Source organism: Anser anser (assembly GCF_964211835.1).
Source record: "Anser anser genome assembly, chromosome: 1".
NCBI lineage: Eukaryota > Metazoa > Chordata > Aves > Anseriformes > Anatidae > Anser > Anser anser.
In genome coordinates this window covers 26,683,688-26,698,166 of record NC_139720.1, presented here as the reverse complement: position 1 = coordinate 26,698,166, position 14,479 = coordinate 26,683,688, and the positions used below count along the sequence as shown (strand labels likewise).

At 38.8% G+C, this 14,479-nt stretch overlaps 1 long non-coding RNA gene across 2 annotated transcripts; it reads right to left on the bottom strand.

Moving 5' to 3' along the window:
- Positions 1 to 1,317: 1,317 nt before the first annotated feature.
- LOC310892443 lies at positions 1,318 to 7,764 on the bottom strand. 2 transcript variants are annotated; one of them, XR_014578136.1, is made up of 3 exons: positions 7,047 to 7,764; positions 3,821 to 6,111; positions 1,318 to 2,886 (listed from the first exon to the last, which is right to left on the bottom strand). It is a non-coding gene; the product is annotated as an uncharacterized lncRNA (long non-coding RNA). The 2 variants fall into 2 exon arrangements; XR_014578137.1 differs by having other exon boundaries at positions 1,328 to 2,886; positions 3,821 to 3,987; positions 4,819 to 7,764.
- Positions 7,765 to 14,479: the final 6,715 nt, after the last annotated feature.

The following is a 14,479-nucleotide window of genomic DNA, read 5'->3' as shown; positions in this document are numbered from 1 at the left end:
ACTAAGAGAAAAAATAAATAAAGAAAGAAATATGTAAGAGCTTCCTGAACTTTAGGACAGACAGTCTGTACCATTGACATACACTCATGGACTGGTCAAAGAGATGCTCTTATCTCTGAGATTGTCTTCTGCTGACTATCTTCTCCATAGAAACTGTGTGTTACCATGCTTTTCATCAAACAGCTGAGTGCACAATCCAAAACACTAGAACAAACCCAGTATGATATATTCATACTAGATCCTTGTTTGAGCTCTGAAGCCATCTTTTCCTGCAGCACTTCAGTGAAAAGTGCTTGTTTATGCTTTTCCTGTTATAAGTTGAACTAAGAGTGATCATTTGGGAGACTGAATCTTGAAGGCTGTAATTAATTATCTTCAAGTCGTAGGCAATTTAAGATGGGGATCCTTAACTCTCGGGTAAGCTAAAGAGGAGATAGGCTGTAAGGCAGTTTATTCATATTGCATCAAAATAATATAAACTACTACTGTGGCGAGAAGAGCAGATCTATGTAGGTATTTACCCAAAATGGAGGGTAACACTGCAGGAACCCTGTGTTAAAAATCTAGGAGATGAAAATGCAAGACTAGAATGAATGTTGCAACAAGGAATCATTTTTTGTCTCTGGTTATAAGAAAGCTTTGAAAGATCATGTTGGGCTGAAGTGTCTTCAGAGATGATGTGCTCCGGATCTTTTGACTATCACAGAAAAAGAGTTTATGCTGAGGAATGATCTTAAATGACAAACTAACTGGTTTCTTTCTTTGATCTCTTTGTTAAGCGGTGGAATTTTGAAATAGTAAAAAAAAAGACCAACAACACTGTCTATATCTGTCTTACCGTATTGCAGGAGGTACACAAAGATTCCATAACTGTACAAAGACATAGCCACTATGTACCTGGCAAAACTGAGGTGACAGTCTACCTCACAATATCTTAAGGACAAGTTCCAAAATAAATCACATTTAGAAGTCTAAAGAACTGTTCAAGCAGAAGATATGAAGGTCCAAGACAGTGATTCAAAAAGAAAAAATCTTATCTCCCCCCTGTGATGCCTGAGAGTTTGTCTGTACCTAAGCCTTCTCCAGAAGACTTTTTAGGTGCCAAATGCTATGCTGTCCCAAATGGCCAGAGATACTACTTTCTTGCTTGAACTGAACATCTGATATGAACTGATCAGATGATTCCTAAGAATGAATCTAAGAACTGAAGATTCTTACCAGAGACTCACAAAATAGGCATCTCACTTAGGAGACCCATCTGGGCCTGATCTGTACATATTGCACAGACACTGAATTTAATGAAAAGCACAGTGGCGGCAGTAACTGTGGTGACAGGGATAAGTGTTTATACAAAGCCTTAATGATTAGGGCAGTTGCCAAGTTAGGAGGAGGCCAAAGACACAGCTCTGCGTTTTGCCTGCAAGAGCTCCTTGTAGAGCAACTACTCCATTGCATCCTGCCAGCGAATTGCTGGGGGAAGGCAACCTGGGGCAGAGGTGGATGAGGAGAGAACACAGCTGGTGAAAGCTCTCAGGATTCAGCATGCTTTCACCTATAATCTCTTCTTTGTTTTCTTCTTGTGATCATTACTGGGACTTCTGTTTTCAGAGCCACTCGGATAAGGTGTGCAAAGCACGGCAATGGTCGGCTGCTGTAGTACCACAAAGGACAATTCTGCAGCAGCGGGAGGTACAAAATGAGCCTGAGTTATTTCTTGAGTTAGCTGAACTGTGCTGCCAGAAACAACAGGCCTGTGAAAGCCCTGGTGGAATTAATGTGTCAGAAACCATGGCATTTTCAATATTTCTGATTTTAAAAAAATATAGTTGGAGAAAATAATAGAGAAATTGCCAAATATTTCAGGCCGAGTCATGTTTCCATAAAAGTCAGCGGGAGACTTGCTACAGACTTTTAAAAGACAAGGATTAGACTCTAAATAGCTCATTTATGAGGAACAAGTGATATTTTAATGTTCCAGTATTTTTCCAAACTGTTTTAGGAAAATTATTAATAACTGAAGAAATCTGAAACAAAATGGAACCTTGAAAAATGCTTAATTGCCATAGCAACACCTGTCTTACATACTGTATCATAATATCGTAACTCCAGAGAGACACAGCGCTGCCCTGACCAGACGGCTCCTTTTAAAATTCCCTGATTACTAAAATCAAAGAATTGTCCTGCATAATCCTCTTTAAACACAAAAACAAAACCAGCTTCTCTTGCCATTAGTCACAGTTTGCCAAACAATTTTCCACACCTTTCCATCAACAGAGATCACCTTTACTTATTGCTCTTAAAGATCTTTTTGTTACAAAACTAAATACAGGATTGAGGTAAAAAAATAAATGATATCACAACACCTGTAGGGAACCTTTCCTCACATGACTCAGTCTCCCTGGAGGAGGCAGTCTTACTCCTCTCAATATTAAAATTCAACACACTTGCATTGAAAGACATTGACTACTTGCTGCATAGTACAGAAATACTAGTCCCTCCACCCTCACCCTCCCTCCCCCCAATTTCCCAACAAATACACTTATCATGGTGTTATCAGCAATAGTTATAGATTCAAAAGCTGCTAACCTGCCTCCTAAACCTATGTGTGGCCTCAATTTAGCAAAATACCTGGTAACTTTAAGTGCACAAACATATTTCTGGTATGGTAGAATACATCATTCAGCCTTTCAAAGGGGAAGGACTACCTCTGACCTCAGCAGGCTTTGGATACGATTCTGAAATTGCTGAGCTGGAAGATCTGTGGTCAGGAGAGTCCGGGCAGCCAGAGAGGAACAGCGCTGTGCAGCTTGTCACTGCTTCTCAGGAAATGTCCTGTTCCTTGTCCCTGTCTTTGTGTTGTTATCAGGATCCAATGTGAATGTCCGTCTTTAAAAAATTAGAAGATAATTTTAAGTGGTCAGATCCATTACAGAGGACAAGATCACAAATTCCTGATCTTTCATAGAATCATAGAAACACAGAATGGTTTGGGTTGGAAGGGATCTTAAAAATCATCTAGTTCCACTCTCCCTCCCATGGGCCAGGGGACAGGGACACCTCCCATTAGACCAGGTTGCTCAGACAGGTTGCTTGAACACCTCCAGGGATGGTGCATCCACAGCTTCTCTGGGCAACCTATGAGTGAAGAATTTCTTCCTAATATGTAATCTAATCCTACCTTCTTGCAGTTTAAAGCCATTACTCTTTGTCCTACCCCTACACTCCCTGACAAAGTGTCCCTCCCCAGCTTTCCTGTAGGCCCCCTTTAGGAACTGGAAGGCCGCTCTAAGGTCTCCATGGAGCCTTCTCTTCTGCAGGCTAAACAACCCCAACTCCCTCAGCCTGTCTTTGTAGGAGAGGCGCTCCAGCCCCTTGATCATCTTTGTGGCCCTCCTCTGGACTTGTTCTAGTACTTCCATGTCCTTCTTGTGCTGGGGCCTCCAGAGCTGAACACAGGGCTCCATGTGGGGTCTCACAAAAGCAGAGCAGAGGGGCAGAATCACCTCCCTTGCCCTGCTGGCCACGCTGCTTTTGATGCAGTCCAGGATACGGTTGGCTTTCTGGGTTGCAAGTACATTGCTGGCTCCTGTTGAGCTTCTCATCAACCAGCACCCCCAAGTCCTTCTGCTCAGGGCTACTTTCAATCCATTCTCCACCCAGCCTTATTTGTGCCCTCAACAGCACCTCTTACAACTGCTAGCAATTTTAAGTCACTAAGACCTGAAAATTTTTCTGCTTAGATTGATGTTGACATGTCCAAATGATGTCACTCTTTAAGAAAGAAGACCACAGAAAAAAATGACATGCAAGTATGACATACACGTGTCTGCTTGCCAACACTGGTTCCACCGAGGTTGAGGACATTTATGCTGCAGGTGACAGCAGAGGGTGGAGGTAGCAGGTAGAAGCAGTACAGCCATGAGAAGGCAGCAACACATTTGTACAGCGTGGTCTTCCAAGTCAATTCTTTCCAGTTATTTTTCATTTCTGAAGAGCAGAGAACCCATTATAACAAGGGATCTCCCGATAAGCATGAAGTACTATAGGGAACAAGACTACAACTTTCTGGAGGAAACAAGCTGTACACTTGTTTTACTTTATTTCTTGTTATTTATAGCTTACTTGAACATCTTGACAACTGCAAACAGTGCTGTAGGCTAGCTATTTAAACCCCCTGCTGAATGTATCCCATCAGGAATTAGAGGGGTTTATTAATTTTCTAGCCTGAGAGAATTAAACTTGTGATTCACTGTAAAATATGCCAAAACAGGTCAGCCACTGAATTTTTAAACTTTCACTTCTTATATATGAACTTGTAATTAGACTGTTACTCCAATTACCCCTTTCCTCTACACATGCAAGTCAATCATTTTCTATACAACAAACAACACCAACAAAAATCAAATGCCTCACTTGTATTTTACAGTAAGAAGGTGATATATAAATGCAGAGGGAATAAAGAAAAAAATTGTAATGCCTGTTAGTGGAACTTTGCTACATTCAAAATCTAAGGGCACCTAAACAGTAGGTTAAAAGGAATCATGTTTTGGAGGGATGACTCCATAGCACCAAATTCACACTGCAGGGGAACTTTAATTCTGCCATTACTGTCACCAGGGAAATTGAAGTTAATTCTGGCTACCACCTTCTCAGATAAAGACTTCTGGTAAAAAATATGTAGCCTATTTTTGAAACCTCTGTAAATATCTCTAATGACTTTTGCTGCTGCCTAGATCAATTTCCTGACTAGCACACTCCAGATAGCCTGAATTAAAATATGTTTGATATTATGTGTCATTTGTAAGTGAGCACTCTTACCTTTTAAATACAAGACATCTTTACATCATTTGCATCTGAAAGGGATGAGTAATTTCCAGCTTTGAGAGAATTTAACCCACATGATTTCTGCATAATTTTGCATTCCACTTAAAAATTCTCTCTCTCCTGCCATACTTTTCATATCCTTTTATGCTTAGGCTTCCCTGAATCTCTTGCACTGCCAGTTGGTCCATATCTCTCATGAGTACTTCCTGGGAGACGACAGCTCAGTCATGTTCTTTTTTTCTTTAAAACACTTTACCAATGTCTGCTGGGCATTATCCATGGAAAATAAATTAAGAAAAGTATATATTTACTACATAAAAGGCAAAGCCAAAATAAAATTTCACTTTTACCCAATTCATATCTGTGTTGACTTAGCATTTGTCATCTTTTTTTTTTTTAATCAGATACTCATCCCTCATTTTCCATACAGCTCCATGCAAGTCTGTTTCTATATGGAGCAAAAAAGAAAAAAATAAAAATAAAAAAAATGTCCTAGACCTTCTCCTGCTCATTTTAGCTTTCATAGCAGATTCTTTGTCTCCTTCTTCAGCAAGGAAAATCAGCACTGAAAAAATAGAAGCCAGTCATCTCTTTTGTGTGGGTAAATAAAATCTGCTCTTGAAGAAGAATCATAAGTCATCTTGTGTACTTTTTACCAGTGCAAGGATGTCCTCTGTACTATGTACAAGAGCTAAAAGATATATTTTGCTACTGAAGCTGCTTCCCTCTCTCTTTTTATTTTGTATTTAATGTCCTATGGCAAAGCAAGGCAATGCACATAATCTGACAGCAAGCACCACATCTGTTTTTCACGTTTCAGTCCTATCTTTATAATGATTTCTGCTAGTGACCTTTTCATTATTTGCATAAATTACATATATGTTCATTTTTCTCAAATTTCCCAACTGTAATTCTTATTGATTTCTGAAGCCTTCATGACAATAGCATTAAAGACCAAGCTTTGAGTTTGAAATCTCAAGAAATGCATTGACTGTAGTATACTGGCTGTGTTTTAGCCAGTCCGTAGTGACATCAAGTACTGCATGTCTGATTTTTGTCATTGTCTCATTATTACAGGACTAACTACCTTCTTGTTTTATTTGGTTGACGTGAGTTGAGTCAAGTATGAAGAACAAACTGCCTCTTCTAAAAAGACCAGACCCCATCCTTTGCTGGACCCCATTTGTGGTTGATAACTCTGCGGCAGAAGCATAGCCTTGCTTCTTTAAACTTATGTTGTGAAAGATGCCAGCTAGATAGTCCTCAGGTATGATGTATATCATTCATCTATATACCAAGAGAAACAACACAAAATTAGTTCTCAATGCTATACAAGCATCCACAATAAATTACTAGAGCATTTTTTTAGTCCACAAATTATAAGAAACAGTATTCCTAGTCATATTTGCTATGCACTTCTTTTCTGTGAAAAGACAGAAAAATGGCAAATGAGTTACTGTTTTTACGCATACAGCATTGTATCATGACTTCTCTGCACGACCTACCATAGTCATCAGAAGTCATCAGTTTTGGAGCAGTATCTGTGCATTTTCATTTAGCTGTTGCATGAGCCACATGCTCTTATTCTGTGTTGCTGGGTTATTTGCACTAGAAACAAGGACATGAAGGTTCTCTGGACTTCAGTTTGTGTTGAAGGTACCAATGTTTTCAAGGAATGTTATTCAAGAAGAATGACCAATGGAACTAAGGCTCAAAAGCCATTTTAAGTGTCTTCACTGAGACTATTTTCTATCACTTCTATTCTATGAGACTGAGGAATAGCCTGTGATATGTAAAATCACCAAGGAATTCCTCTGTAGAGTTTTTTTCCCTCATATGAATTTTCCTTGGTCGAGGTTAGACTTCATCAAATTGCCAGTCAAACCATATTGTCTCACAAAGACCTAAACCAGGCTTTATTAAGTCTAGGCATATCTAATAATCTCAATATATGTAATAATTTGATCCTCTTTTAAATCTGTTATCAACTGCACTACTTTATTTGAATTCACATACTTCATACCATCTCTTACAAGTCATGAAGGTGAAGAATAATACAAAAAAATCAAAGTTATATATTTTAATAACAAATTACATTAATATTATTGCGCACTTCCTAGAATAGGGTAGAAAAAGGAGCATAAATAGAAACAAAAGTGAACAGAAAAAAAATCAAAATCACAGAAAAAAAAAAAAGAAAAAGAAAAAAAAAAGCATATGACCTTAATTTGGAGTTAATTTAGAGACTTATCTGATGTGATCTGTGCTTCCTCTCCTGCTTCATTGTGTTGACGTTCCAAGGAGCTATTCTTCACTATAATGTCCCAGGCCTTAACTCTGTTTTAGCATTGCTGCTTCTTTGGTCAGAGTAACTATACAGCATTCAAAACCTTTGAAGGATTGTTTCCATTACCTGGAGTAGTTAAAGGCACAAGTCAATCTTATTTGACAGAAGAAGAAAAAAAAAAAAGGAAAAAAAGGGGGAATTTTGGAATTTTGCTTTGCAGACACAGAATAAGCAAATAGGGAAGTTTTCTTGCCCACAGAGCTCTGTGCCTCAAAAGGTCTCATGCTTTGCTTCCCTTGAGTCATGTTCGTGGGTACTTTCCAGACTGTGCCTTCAACTCACATGCACATGTAGGCGTGTTTGCTCACACACAGGGCCCGCTCCTGGATAAGCCATCCTGGTACCATTATGTTTAACCCCACACTCTTCTGAGACCACTACTGCAGGTGGTAGCAGTCACAGCTCTTCTCAATCCCTACTGTCTAACAGCATCTACTTGCTCTTTTTGGTGAGCCTGAAACAGGCTTTAGAGTGAGTCTTGGCATTATTTTTGTATTAAAGTCTCCTGTAAGTTAACCTGTAACACCTCCCAGTAAAGAAAAAAAAAAAAAAGTCTGAAGCCATTCATTATATAATTGCTTCAGTTTCTAAGGTTCAGGCTACATAAACTAGGCTTGGAACAAGCTAATCTCTCAAATTCCCTTAACTGCTATAAGCAAGCAAAAACTAGATTACAAGCTCAGTTGATAAACCAACATTTTATTGCATGACCACAGCTCCTTCCACTCACTCTGACTAGGAATTCCCAGCACTCAGAAAGAACAAGATGGGCAACTCCTGGACTACTGCTACTACTTCTAAAAGTACTTTGATTTTATAAAAATGTATTACAGTGGATTCTTTATTTTCATGACCAAATCCAATTTATTCCACGGGAATTCTGACACATGTAGTGCATGAGGTCAGTGTTATACTATGTCAAACGAAGGCTGTGCACCACAGAAAAATGTTGTCCCCCCAGACACCTGCCTCTTTTCCTGAATGTGGAACCTGAATATGGAGAGGGGAAGTTAGGCTTCTGTCCCTGCCTCTCTGCTGAAGTCCTGCATGATGCTGAAAAAGTCACACAAACCACAGTTTTCAAAAAGCAGCCACAAGTTATGCATTCCTCATTTTTTGGGTATCTAATATGAAACATCTGGGGATGAATTTGCAGGCATAGTGAGTACTCAGAATTCCAGTGGGAGCCAGTTCCCATTGCAAAAAACTATAAGAAGGTTAAGTGCTCTGAAATAACTGTCTATTCTGACAATGGGATAGTAACAAACTGTTCCTATAGGAATACAGTGAGGACAAGTTCACTAAAATTTGTGAATCACTAACAGCAAATCTACAGAGATTTGGGTAGCAAAACAGATAACCTTCAGGTGCCATATCACATTACAGGATCCACAACTCTGAATTAGTAATATGCAAGACATCCAAAGGTTTTGCATAAAGCCAGTGCAAAAAATGAAACCCTTCTCCTACCACGTATATACCACAAGTGTTATACACACAAGCAAACAAATGAGAATTGAGGAATGCAAGAGGAATAAACAAACATTCCGGGCTCAACTGCATGTAGGTATTCATAAACGAAAACAATTGTGGTAACACTGCAAGACAGACCTGTTTCAAAAATGTTTGTTGTTTCTCCAGTTACAAAAGATTCTGAAGCTCTGCCTCCCACAAAACATGAGGAAAGAGAGGCATCTCCCAGCATATCCAGCACATTAGGTTAATTAATGCCAGCATCCAAACCGTCAAAACAGGGACCACTTTCACATTGCTGGGTCTGAGCGTACATCAGTGTCCTGCTCGGATAAAAGCAGGGGCCTGGCTCTGGGCACCATGGTTTCCATTGAGAGGAAGCCCAGCTGGGCATTACAGGGGCAATCATAATATGTTCTCATAAATGCCTAGTATTAGTAAAGGGATCAATAGTGATATGAAGGCACAAGCTAAGCTAACCAGAAAGATATGGCAAAGAACAAGCTCATACCATAAAACCTACCCATCTCAGCCAGACCATGGGAGGCTTGGGTTAAAAATTCTTTTTGCTGCTTAAGGAATCTGAGCTGACTTCTCCCACCTCCAGGTAAATATGCTGATCACTAATGGTTGGCTATTTTAAGGCACAAGGGTGAGGAGTCCCATTATTTCTGTTCAAACTGTTCCACTTTGCATGGAATGAATATTCATCAGGCTTATGAGGGAATGAAAGTATAAAAGTATATCTATAACTGGGTTGTTAGGATGCTCAGCAGGGAAGGTGGGTGAGCAGTATGAAGGGATACATAAGGTGAGTCCTTGCTTGAACTCTTGCAACAAAAGCAAGAAAACACTCCCTCGAGCAAGAGCACCCCCCCCAGGTGAGTCAGGTGAGTGGGCGAGTGCACAAACCACTGTTTTCCTTTTTTTTTTTTTTTTTGATTCCATCACTTGCTAGTTTGTGTGTGCCCAGAAGAACAACTTCAGCAGAAGAGCTTGTTCTGTGACATGGTGGATGCTTCCCCCTCCTCAAGCAAAGGCAGGGTAATAGTGGATCTTCCACTCCCTATCTGAGTGCTCTCTGGTAGTGGATGCGTGCAGGAAGAAAGGCTTCTCATCCTCCCACCGTGCAGGTTAAATAAGCAATACAGTCTAACCATGTCCTGAATTACCTGGCTAGGCAATAGCAGAGTAAGGGTTTTGCTGATCTGTGCTTTGGTCTGAGATGCTGATGCTGGCAATAAGACAGAACTTGAATGCTTGAATATGATTGTGGCAGCAGCCCTCAGATATTGTACTGACACTGCTTCATGGAAATTAACGGTAGTGTATTTAATGCTGGATAACATGAGGAAAATACATGTGAAGCCACTTGCAGAATGATGAGAATGACTCTCCTACAGCAGTGAAAATCAAATTTCTCCTTATAAACTACCCTTATATATAGATCTAGGAGTAAAAATTATCCTGGCATAGAAGTAATTAAATAGAATGACTGCAAAGGTCTGATGATAGATTGTCCTAAATTCAGCAAAAAGCCTTTCATCTAGATGCACTAAAATTCAGTTTAAATAACTGTTCACAGGAACTCTTCCACAAAGGTATTTTCCCCTTAGACTGTTGTTTTAATAACTGTGTAATTATTGGAATGAATTTGGTTTGAAGGAACACAAGCATTTCTAACATAGGTTTTATCAAGCAGTGAGAGTGTATTTTGCCTTATTGTAACTTTCTATTTTAGCCACCTGATGCCTTATTACTGAATCAAACTTTTCGTTTGTGAAGTAGGAGATAAATTTATCTCTGGTGGAAATTGATTCATTTAGGTCTGTTTATTTTGACTTCTTCTGGTTATCCTCAGGAATGAATCTATACCACAAAGCTTGTTGTGAAATTGTTTGAAGAGATGTTGACAAGGTAGACTGAACAGGTAAAGAAAAACATTTCTGTTTATACTGCCCTGAAATGCCCGTGTTATAGAGAAGGGTATTTGGGCATGGCTTCTTCTATGGAAAACTATAGAATATAACAAGATGGAACAACACTGTTTTAAAACCTAGCAGCAAAAATACATTATGTACATTATGTGACCTGTATGTAGTATCTACTGTACAATTTGGAATAATAATAATAAAAATAATAAACACATCAAATTCTAGATGATTGTAGTCCTAGTTGGGAACTGCATTGTATCCACAAGAATGAACATCCAATTCACACTGTCTGAAATCAATGATAGTTCCACTAAGGAGAAGACTCTGCCATCTCTGGATGTGGCCTGTTAGATTTGTAATCAGAGAGAGGTTTTAACTTAGGAAATTCAGGGGTACATGTGCCATTTTAGTTTAGTCAAAGTTTATTTCAGGTCTTCTGACTACCAAAAAACAGCAGATTTTTGTATGTTTGCATGTATGTAGCTGATTTGGGACTGCACCTTCATTTTATTTGTTTGTTTGTTTGTTTTAAAATGTATGGTCTTGCAAAGAATAGAAAGCAACCAGCAAGAGGGAAAGAGCAGCAGCAGCAACTGTCTTCATACAAGTTTTGCTGTCTGATTAAGATTTACTAATATAGATTGGATGCACCAGCTCAATAACTTCTTATTTTTCTTGCAGACTGGTAAATTAGAGTGATGTTTCTTGCATTTCAAATAAAAAAAAATGTTGCTAGATTCAGACCACTGCTTTGATGATTTTAATTTATCTACAGAACTTTTATGCTTCATAGTCCATGAAGTGTACCTTCTAGCCAATGGTGATATGCTGATTTGCACTAGCTGATGATCTGGGGACTGTGCAGGAAGAATTTAGGTTATAATTTTCCAGAACACTTGAGAAAAAATATCTGGGCCTTGGTAAGCTCTTATACTGCAGAAGAAATATTTTTCAGTGCCCAGGGAGAAAACATCTCTAGCAAGAATTATTTAAGAAGAAGCAGAGAGAGGATTACATAAGAGGAGAGAGATCACCCAAAGCTTGTTTGCTTGCAAAAGTCTAGCATACTTCAGGTGCCCTCTAGGACTACATTGAGTGTAGCATTAGTAGATTTTATAAACAGCAATTATACCTTAAGAAGTATTTCTTTTTTTACTGCTTATAGATCATTATCCCATGTAGATATAGAGGTGCTGGTAAATGCAAACTTTTCCTTCTTCAAGGACACCCATGTGTTCAGGACCAGAACCAGGAAACAGAACCAGGAAACATTTGTCAACATTATGAAAAGGATGCACTGTAGAGGTTCCTTGTCCTAGAAACACAGAAACATGGATCCAGAAAGGACTACAGGAAGCTGACCTGCCCAGGCTTAGAGTTGTCCCGACCAGGTGTTGGTATGAACTGGCCTTAAAAACACCTAATATAACACATACAGCTGTATTCTTGGAAGCTAAATCCAGGAATTCAGCGACCAAAATATTCCATCTTAAAAAGTTTGTAGTAAATGTTCTCTGATTCAAACTGCACTGATTTCTTCTCGACCTTTCTCATTGGTCTTGAAAAACAACTGACCGTTATTCTTTTTATAATTACATGTTTTACATACTAGAAGAATTATCCCTTTTAGTCTTTTATTTTCCAGCCTAAAGGAACAGTTATCTTTCTTTCTGGATTGCGTTTTTTAAACCCATTAAAACTCTTTTCACCCTTCTCTGGATTTTGACCAAGTTATCATCTCTTTTAAAATTCAGTGGACACACTGGTCTGAGATCCATCTGGCTTCTAAGTAGAGCAGAATAATTACTTCCCAAGGCTTGTATACAATATTCTTATGATTATATCTTAGACTAAGATCTTAAAAAAAAATAATTTGTTACTCATAGCCAGTTTGTGATTCACTACAACCTCCAGATCCTTTTCTGTATAAAGTAACTCATATTGCATTTGTCTATTTGCATTTGTCGTTGTTGAATTTCATCTGCTTTTAATTTCAGGGGATGTCTGATTTTTCAGACTCATTTGACTTCTAGTTCTGAACTTGTCACCAAAGTAGGTGCAACTTTTCTCTTCACATTGTCTGTAGATTTTCTAAACGTATTAATTTAATTTCATTGTTCAATGATTAATAACAATACTTAGAAGAAATGAGACTCCATGTGAGGTGCCACTCCAGCTTAACATTAATCACTAAAAATTATTCTTGGCACTCACTCAGTAACAATGACATGCAGCGGAGGGGGTTCAGCACTTACTTTACTCAGGTGTGGGTAAATCACCCCAGTGGCTATGGTAGTTCCTAGCTCTGTTCCAGAGCAATGACATTTATCTAAACCCTAAAGTCTTTGACCCCTTTTCCCAAAATACATGTTTCCAGGAAAATTGTAATGTAGAAGGCAGTAAAGAAGATGCAGCCAGAAGATGCAGTCAGTGACTGAGAGACAATGGGCATAAACTAAAACATAGGAAATTCCATTTAAACATAAGAAAACTTTTTTACTGTGAGGTTCATCAAAAATTGTAACAACTTGCCTGGAAGGATTGCGGAGTTTTCATCTTGGAGATACTCAAAACCTGAATGGACACAGCTCTGAGCAACCTGCTCAAGATGACTTTCCTTGAGCTGGGGGCTTGCACTAGACACCTCCTGAGGTCTCTTCCAACCTCAGTCATTCTGTGATTCTATGAATTTATGAGACAATTTTATTTTTTCTTGAATTCAGACAGTGAGTTTTGCAAACAGTTTTGACTTTTTAGAATAATAATTTTAAATAGCCTGAAGTCACGGTCTGGTCTCCAGTTATTCTGTTGAAATTTCACAACTGAAGGTCAGTCCGGGGATTAGATGAGATATTCTGCCAGTCCCTGCAATACTGTGAATGACAAATAATATTTCAAACAGCATTTTAAACTATGATTGACTCCTCTGGAAACTGAGTACATGTCTTTTCAACCCTAGATCTAAGTCTTTCTCTCAAAATTTGAGCACTGATATCAGACACCTTCTCTCTTACAGCCTCCCTCTTCCCACTATTCCACCTTTAAAAAGCAGCATCGTATTTTTCAGGAAGCTGAAGCCCAATGCCAACACTATTAGTGAAGATCTACATTCATCTTCATGACTCATATGACCCAGAGTAGGCCTCTACAGTCAACTGGGAGTATTGGCAAGTATTCCTTCTGACCTGGACTCCGTCCCCTGTGTTCCCAGAACCTCATAGTCACTTCATTAGTGCCCACATGGATGAGTAATGTGAATAGCATGAGTCACAGTCAGGGACTGGATATGCCCCAACAGTCTTTCCACTGTGCCTAAGGTTTTGGATTAGTAAAGAAGCCTATGTCCTGGCAGGAAGGTCAGACTGGCAGATGGATGTCTCTGGCCCCATTACAAGAGTCTCTAATCATCCACTGAGAAGTTTATCACTGAAGCAGCACAACAAATAACAGGATTGTATATTACTGAAGAGCTGGGCTGAAATGTATTTGTCTTGAAACAAAACAACAACAACAAAAAAAGAACAACAACAAAAAAAATCAGTATTTATCCCTCCTAAAAGATGTTTACTTTTCTTCCCTACTGGGGTCGATGGGGAACCTCTGGCTCCTGATCTCAGTAGGCACAGAACCTGACTCTTAAATGAACCAAAAGTTTTTGTGATTACTGGCTTGGAAACTGAGGGACTGGTCAAAATATTTTCAACTTCTCTTGTAACTTGATTTTGATACTTGGCAGAAATTTAAGAAATATTCTTACTTTTTCTTCTCCTATTTAACAGATTGCTTTCAGCATTTTTCCTCTTTCACATCAGGTTTTTTGGTTGTGAAACTCTGTAAAATCCACCTAACTATAATGGAGAGTTTTAAATGATCTGTTCAGACAGGTTTTTAGAATGTAATA